Genomic DNA, 8,640 nt, shown 5'->3' on the forward strand with positions numbered 1-8,640 from the left:
TGTACAATCATCCATCCACTCTTCCACCCATCCATCCATTCACTTATCCATCCAGCCATTTACCCTTTCACCCATCCAGCCATCCTTTCACTTACTCATCCATCCACTCACCCTTCACCCATTCACCCTTTTAGTCATCCATCCATCCTCCCTTTCTCTCTCCATCAACCCTTTCACTTAGCCATCCTTCCTTCCATCCACTCATCCATCTACTAATCCACTCATGAATCCATCCATTGACCCTATCACTCATCCATCCTTTCTCTCATCCATTTATCCTTTCACTCCTTCACTCATCTATTTATCCTTTTGTCCATCTACCATCCCTTTCACTCACTCATCCATCCTTGCATCCACCCTTTCACTCATTCGTCCATCCATTCACCCTTGCATTTATCAATTCATCAACCCATCCATCATGTCACTCATCCATCCACCCACTCACTCATAATCCACCTTTTCCGTCATCCATGCTTTCACTCACCCATCCACCCTTTTACCCATCCAGCTACACTTCCACCTATACATCCAGCTATTTCCCTTTTCTCTCTTCCATCCTTCCACTCACTCATCAATCCATCCATCCTCTCTCACTATCCATCTATTCAATCTTTCATTCATCCATTCACCCTTTCACTAATTCATCCAGCCATCCCTTCACTTACTCACTCGCCCACCTTTTCATATTATTTTGAGCTGAGCCTTTTTGACAAGAGGCCCATCAAGAACTTCACCCTCGCTGCAGGAGCCGTTCCAGGACTGGGACAGAAGCCACCCAGGGCGGAGACAGGCTCCACCACCGGGGAAGGAGGGCGGGGGGGGCAGGAGCCATCGCAGGTGGCGGCGCGGCGGGGGGGGCGAGAGCCATCACTGGGGCTGGGATGGAGCCATCACAGGAGGGGGAACAGGATCCACCAGGGTGGGCATGCAGTATTCTAGTATAATCTGGTCTCTTTCAGGGTGGGGTAGGGCTCCTCACTGCCTCCTGGTAAAGACAACGAGAAATCAGGCTCTTTCCAAAATGTTAGTTTTGCCCCCCTCCCCCCACTGTGATGTACAGCACTTACAGGAGGTATTCCAGGAGACTGATTGTCCTCCATACTTTGTTAATCTGTGTGGGTGCAATTGTGCCATTTCTTTATTTTATTAAATTAAGACTGCATGTTTGAAGAACTGAGGTTTGTTCACAATGTAGTGACAATATTTAAGCTCTGTGAAGAGAACCAGTGCTGCGCCGCCGTGTAATCAGGGCCGGTTCTAGGATGTTTGGGGCCCTGGGCTGAAATTAAATGTGTGAAGCCCTCCTAATTCGCAGATACAAGACGCATTCAGGGCTGTTTGCATCTGAATAGATGCCCCTGCTCCTGAAGCTGCAGCCCCTCCCTCTCAGTCACCTTCAAGCACCTCTTAATGGGTCGTCAAGGGCTGAAGGTGTGAGGGTTGCCATCCCGCTGTGCCTCTCCAATGCTGCTGGGTATCTGAGCTTTGGGACAGACTCAGAGTCAAGCAGGGAGGTGGGTGGAAGCTGTGCCGGCTGTAGGGTAGTGCGACCTGTGCCTGGGGTTAAAATGACGGACAAATGGCGTCCGTTAAAGAATCCTTCACGGACAACGGACAGACGGCCGAAATTACGGACTGTCCGTGAAATTTACGGACGGTTGGTCACCCTACTCCGAACCCTAAGCCCCTGTAGCACTCTACTACCCACTGCTCTTCCGTTCGCTTTATGCATTTCTAGTAAGAATTCATAAAGCCAAGAGGCTTAGCTTATATAAATTATAACAAAGTACAGACCAATGCAATTTTGTCAAAAACGTCTTTCTCAATGTTTAACCCCAATCTAACAGTACGATATAATCTGCTTACAATGTGAAATTATTTACAACAGCACTTAATGCTAATTTCACAACCAACCAATGTTTCTATTTTAGGACATTGTAAAATATAAATCCACGCATAACTAACTAACCCACCTGCCAAGTACTTACACGGAGCGTCCGCGAACACAGCCTAATGTCATTCGTCCGTTGCCAATGTTTCAATGAACGTCAGCATCAATGCCGAGGGTGAAAAACCGCTGGCATTGCCTGGAAGTGGGAGGTATGGCTAATGCGAAAGTAGACCTAAGATTGGAGCATTGAGTGACCGTACCCAATCCTAGCGCGCCACAGAATTCCGAAGTGTTGATTGGCTGCACCCCCCAAAAAGTCTTCATCCGATTCCACCCTCCTACTAACGACGGCTTCCGCCCATTAATGATGGACATGCATCAGGATTGGCTGACCTGGCGGTCCACATAGGTGAGTGACATACCCGTCTGCCTGTGCCTCCCTTGCTGCTTGCCGGTAGTTTGTGCTTGCGCGTCTGTCTGTGCCTCCTAGAACGCGCTGCTGCCCTTAAATTTGTGCCCGCGCGTCTGCCTATGCCTCCCCGAAAGCGATGTTATTGAATGCGTGCATTGGCACAAAAATACTGTTTTAAGCAATATGTTTTTAATGTATTTTTGTAATAAAACATATGCAGATGTGAAAAGAAAATGTTTGTTTTCACAATTTCTTTGTGTTTAAAATATTTAAATTTGGAATCAAGAAGCTTTCTTCTTTCGTTAGAATAATAACATACAATGATATATATCATTATAATATAATTATATATATGTATGTATATATACATATATATGTGTGTGTGTATATATATATATATATATATATATATATATATATATATATATATATATATATATATATATATACATATATATATATATATATATTCACTCAAAAAAGCATAGGTTTCTGTGGGGAACGGGGTAGGGAGAATGAGAGTCGCCACGAGTGTGAGTCTATCTTTAACCACTTTATTCGGTTTGAAGACACCGAGGTAGGTTCAAAAAGGATTTAGAGCACAGTGTCCTGGAGGGTACAAACAATAAACGCGGAGTCTCTCAGTTGGGGAACTTCCGAAGTCTTCGGTTCCAGTCTTGAGGCAGCTGGAGGTGGCCACAGGTCCGGAGATGCACTCGGGAAAAGGAAAAGAAAAGCAGCCATGTTAGGGGCTGGGGTCGGTATATACAACAGGTGAGAGGAGGGTAGGGTAGTGAGGGATCACCAGGGTGCTACCACCAACTCTAGCAGTCTTGTAGTGTAGACGGCGGTCAAGGTACGACGATAGTGACCACCCTCAGGCTACCCCGTCCCACCCCGTGATTTAAACAACCCTTGAAAACGCCCTTGTACCTTGTGGAGCCACACTTCTCCCCTGGAAGTGTGGCGGGGCGGCTCATGGTATCGTTGGCCTCCTGGCTTGTCGTCACTCAGCTCCAGGGGTCCCAGCAGCGGTTCCACAATAGTTCCTCCGTCTTCTTCCGTGGCGTCCTCCTCGTGCTTCGGCTGGCGTTCCGAAGGTTCCGCGCCCACAGTCCAAGACGGGGCTTCCTTAAACGCCCCCAGCTCTTCTGATTGGGTAGGGTCAGATGACGTCCTCTCACCTGATTGGCCGATCGTTGTAGAACATGCCCCCAGCGTCACAGAAGCTGGATACAGAGATGCCCGTCCCTGAGGCAGAGCCGGGGAAACCCAGGAAATGTCCAAAGGATCCTGCGGACGGGGTGGAAAGGAAGAAACGTTAGCAAGTACACCCCGTCCGTCCGAATCAGGAAGCTCATCTAGGTCAGGGAGCTCGGCTTCGTGACACATCCCACCCCCAGGATTGACCCGATCGGGGGGAATCGGATAGCGGGACAGAAAGTCAACATTTCCTTGCAAGGTATCCTTTCGATGACGGACCTCGATCTGGAAAGGCTGCAGGGCCAAAAACCAACGCAGAATGCGATCGTTGTTCCCCCTGTTACGCTGAAGCCAAGTTAAGGGAGCATGGTCCGTATACAACACAAACGGTCTCCCCTCGAGATAGTATCTCAGTTTTTCCACTCCCCAACGGACAGCTAGGCACTCCTTCTCAATCGTAGAATACGCCTGCTCCCTAGGAAACAACTTGCGACTGATAAAGAGCACAGGTCTTTCAGCCCCATTCTCGTCTTCCTGGGAAAGAACCGCTCCAATGCCAACCCCAGAAGCGTCCGTCTGGAGAATGAACGGCTTGAGGAAATCAGGGGAAATGAGGACAGATGAAGAAGTCAAAGCGTCCTTCAAGGCTTGGAAAGCCGAAGACTGTACCAGAGAAGGAGCGGGGAGTGCAGCAGACTTGATGTTCTTCCCGAGGAGGTCTGTGAGAGGAGCTGCCAGATTAGCAAACTGAGCAATGAACCGGCGGTAATAACCCACCAACCCCAAGAAGGCCCTGAGTTCTTTTTTTGAAGAGGGGTAGGGTAAAGCTTTGATCGCTTCCAGTTTCTCAGTCTGAGGCTTAATTTGTCCATCCCCCAAAAGGTACCCAAGATATTTGACCTGCTGGAAAGCAAATCGGGACTTCTTCGCATTAATGTGGAGATTGGCATCCCTTAGACTGGTCAGTATGTTCCCAAGGTGTTGTAAATGGTCATCCCAGGTTTTGCTAAATACTACAATGTCATCCAGGTAGGCTGACGCGTATTGTAAGTGAGGTGCCAGCAGTGTATCCATGACCCTCTGAAACGTTGCTGGCGCCCCATGCAAACCAAAGGGAAGTACCGTGAAGTGGTAATGACCAGATGGGGTTGAGAATGCAGTCTTTTCCATGTCTTTGTGAGCAAGGGGTATCTGCCAATATCCCTTGGTGAGATCTATGGTGGTGATATACCGAGCCTCCCCAAGGCGTTCCAGTAATTCATCGACCCTAGGCAAGGGGTATGCATCTTGTTTAGACACCCGATTAACGGCCCTGAAGTCGATGCAAAAGCGGATACTACCATCAGGCTTCGGTACCAAGACCACCGGCGAGCACCAGTTGCTGTGGGAAGGGACTATGATTCCAGACTTCAGCATACTGTCTACCTCGGCCTGGAATGCCGAGCGTCTTGCCTCGGGGATTCGGTAGGGCTTCTGTTTTACCACTGTATTGGGGAGAGTAGGTATACTGTGCTCCGCCAAGTGGGTACGGCCCGGTTGATCCGAGAAGACTACTGAATGAGATAGGAGCAGATTCCTAACTTCTTGTTGCTGGACTTCAGACAGTTCCGGATTGACAGGAGCATCACTAACTGTATGGTCTGTATTGAGTACAGGAGACACCACGTTGACTGTCTGAGGGGTGGACCTAACCATTTTTTAAGGATGTTAATATGGTACATTTGGGTTTTGCCTCTTCCTAACTGTACCAGGTACGTAGTGCGTCCTATTTTCCTCAAAATTTTGAAGGGTCCCTGCCACTCCTTCCTCATTTTATGTGTAGAGGAGGGTAATAGAATCAAAACCCAGTCACCTACATCCAACACCCTCCACTTTGTACCACGATCATACAGGGTTTTCTGTTTGATTTGAGCTACCGCTAAATGCTTGTGAGCAAGCGTCCTAAGTTTGTGTAGCCTGCTCTGGAGTTGTCTGGTGTAATCCAACAGGGCCTCAGCTTCCTGTGCTCCCTCAGTCTCCCAACTATCCTTCGTGATCTCAAGGAGTGTTCTAGGGGGTCTCCCGAACAATAATTCAAATGGAGAGGTCCCTAGACTGGACTGCTTCTGGCTACGGAGTACAAAGAGGGCCAGGGGCAATAACTGGTCCCAGTTCTTTCCATCACCCGACAACAACTTTTTTAAGGTAAGCTTAAGGGAGCCGTTGTATCGCTCAACCAAACCGTCTGTTTGTGGGTGATACACAGACGTCTTGATGTGTTTGATGTTTAACTGTTTGCATACCTGTTGCATCAAACGGGAAACAAAAGGGGTGCCCTGATCGGTAACGATCTCTTTTGGAAAACCCATGCGAGAGAACACTTCAACTAACCTCTGGGCTATCGCTACTGAAGTGGCTGCTTTAGGAGGAAAAGCCTCGGGATACCGCGTGGCGTAATCAACCAAAACCAAGGCGTATTGATGTCCTCGGGAGGATTTCGGTAAGGGCCCGATTAAGTCCATTCCTATACGATCAAATGGGACCCCTATAATAGGCATGGGTACCAAAGGGGCAGGAGGTGGTGTGTAGGGGTTCCGTTTCTGGCATATTCTGCACTCCTGACAATATTTCTGTACTTGGGCGTAAATACCTGGCCAGAAAAAGTGTCGCAATATAGATTGACTCGTCTTTTCTACCCCAGAGTGGCCAGCTAACAAATAGGCATGACCAAAGAACAGTATCTGATCACGAAAATCATTCGGGACCAGCAGTTGAGGTTCAGCATCAGCCTTGGCGAGTCTGTACAGCAGACCATTCTTTTCAACAAAAGTGGGATAGGTCCTAGTGATCGGATCCTGTGCATTTCGTGCAACCTGTCATGCATTGGTGAGACTTGCATCGTTCAATTGGGCAGTCCTAAAATGGGTGTCCCTGGCCCAGGGTTCTGCAGCTAACAAGGTATCATGGGGAAGGGACAAGTGGTGAAGGGTATCCAATAACAAAGTACTAAATGAAGGATTATCAGTCCCTATGATTATGGGTTCAGGTAAACCAGCCATAACTCCCACAACAACTTCCATATTTTTCCCTGAAGGCGTGTGAAGCGTGACTTTGGCTATAGGATAGCCCTTAACGTCCCCATGGACACAACGGATACTGACCCGTTTCCCCGGAATGAGGGAGTTGCGGTCTACCAGCTCTTCCCTTATAACTGAATGTTTGCAACCGGAATCTAATAATGCTCTTATACTAGTACCGTTCAAAGAGACACGTACATAGAAAGTGGTTCCGGTTTCTTGTGCATAGAGGATCGACCTTGGGGCATAGCTCACGTCCATAGGTTCGTCTTCTCTTTCTTTTTTTTTCCGACAAAACCGAGCAATATGCCCCCATTCACCACAGTCATAGCATTGAGGTCCTGAATTGGGAAGTTCGGGTCGTTGGAACCGCACCTTTGGAGGATCGGGGATGGGTTTTTGGAACCTTTTATCAGTTTTAACAGGTGGTAAGACTTTAGTGTTTTTTTCGGGTTCCTTCATATAAGGCTTACCCTGAGCCCGGGCATAACATGTTGCCATTTCTATAGCATGCTCCAATGTTAACCCTGCATGTTGCTTAAGCCACCTCTGGGTACTATAGGGAAGTGCCTCGATGAACTGTTCAAGATATACTTTGTTCATAATGGCGTCGATGTTTCCTTCATGGGGCTTTAGCCATAAGTCCGCAGACTCCTTTAATTTGAAAAACAAGGTTTTAGGTAAATCCCCGGGTGACCCTTTCTCTTGACGAAACCGCAGTCGATGGGTTTCCTCGTCTACCCCCAATCTATCGAGGATATACTGCTTCACAACCGCATAGGCAGTTGTTCCATCCCGGTTTACTGTCTGATAAGCTGCCTGGGCCTCACCAGTTAGTAATGGCGCCAAATAGAAGGGCCACCTATCGCCAGGCCAGGAACTAGCTCTTGCCGCTCTTTCAAAGTTCAAAAAGAAAGTAAGGGGGTCTTCGCCTGGACTAAACTTCTGTAACGGTACAACAGTGCCCGGAGGTGGAGCTGTAGCCCTTCCCTGTCCTATTACAGTCATTAGTTGTGTTTGTCCCTTCGCCAATTTTAGAATGTTATCGGACTGCGTTTGGATGGCTTGGGAAAACGCAGTTCGGTCTGCTTCCATTTGGGTCAAGAGTTCCTCCATTCTGTATCGGATGGCGTGGTTCACTGCTTGATCCGAGTCACGGCACCACTTGTGGGGAACGGGGTCGGGAGAATGAGAGTCGCCACGAGTGTGAGTCTATCTTTAACCACTTTATTCGGTTTGAAGACACTGAGGTAGGTTCAAAAAGGATTTAGAGCACAGTGTCCTGGAGGGTACAAACAATAAACGTGGAGTCTCTCAGTCGGGGAACTTCCGAAGTCTTCGGTTCCAGTCTTGAGGCAGCTGGAGGTGGCCACAGGTCCGGAGATGCACTCGGGAAAAGGAAAAGAAAAGCAGCCACGTTAGGGGCTGGGGTCGGTATATACAACAGGTGAGAGGAGGGTAGGGTAGTGAGGGATCACCAGGGTGCTACCACCAACTCTAGCAGTCTTGTAGTGTAGACGGCGGCCAAGGTACGACGATAGTGACCACCCTCAGGCTACCCCGTCCCACCCCGTGATTTAAACAACCCTTGAAAACGCCCTCGTACCTTGTGGAGCCACACTTCTCCCCTGGAAGTGTGGCGGGGCGGCTCGTGGTATCGTTGGCCTCCTGGCTTGTCGTCACTCAGCTCCAGGGGTCCCAGCAGCGGTTCCACGATAGTTCCTCCGTCTTCTTCCGTGGCGTCCTCCTCGTGCTTCGGCTGGCGTTCCGAAGGTTCCGCGCCCACAGTCCAAGACGGGGCTTCCTTAAATGCCCCCAGCTCTTCTGATTGGGTAGGGTCAGATGACGTCCTCTCACCTGATTGGCCGATCGTTGTAGAACATGCCCCCAGCGTCACAGAAGCTGGATACAGAGATGCCCGTCCCTGAGGCAGAGCCGGGGAAACCCAGGAAATGTCCAAAGGATCCTGCGGACGGGGTGTAAAGGAAGAAACGTTAGCAAGTACATCCTGTCCGTCCGAATCAGGAAGCTCATCTAGGTCAGGGAGCTCGGCTTCGTGACAGTTTCACACCAGTTAT

General features: G+C 49.0%; 1 protein-coding gene across 2 annotated transcripts in view; it reads right to left on the minus strand.

Moving 5' to 3' along the window:
• The window catches only part of CMAS (cytidine monophosphate N-acetylneuraminic acid synthetase), a 175,699-nt gene extending 173,604 nt beyond the window's left edge, over nucleotides 1-2,095 (minus strand). Inside the window, exon 1 of one of the 2 annotated variants that reach the window (XM_086920423.1) lies at nucleotides 1,989-2,095. The gene's annotated coding sequence lies outside the window, so the exon portion shown is untranslated. Of the gene's footprint in view, nucleotides 1-1,973 lie in introns of both variants that reach the window. The other variant, XM_086920430.1, reaches the window with a different exon arrangement.
• Nucleotides 2,096-8,640: the final 6,545 nt, after the last annotated feature.

This window comes from Lissotriton vulgaris, chromosome 1_1, assembly GCF_964263255.1.
Source record: "Lissotriton vulgaris chromosome 1_1, aLisVul1.2, whole genome shotgun sequence".
NCBI lineage: Eukaryota > Metazoa > Chordata > Amphibia > Caudata > Salamandridae > Lissotriton > Lissotriton vulgaris.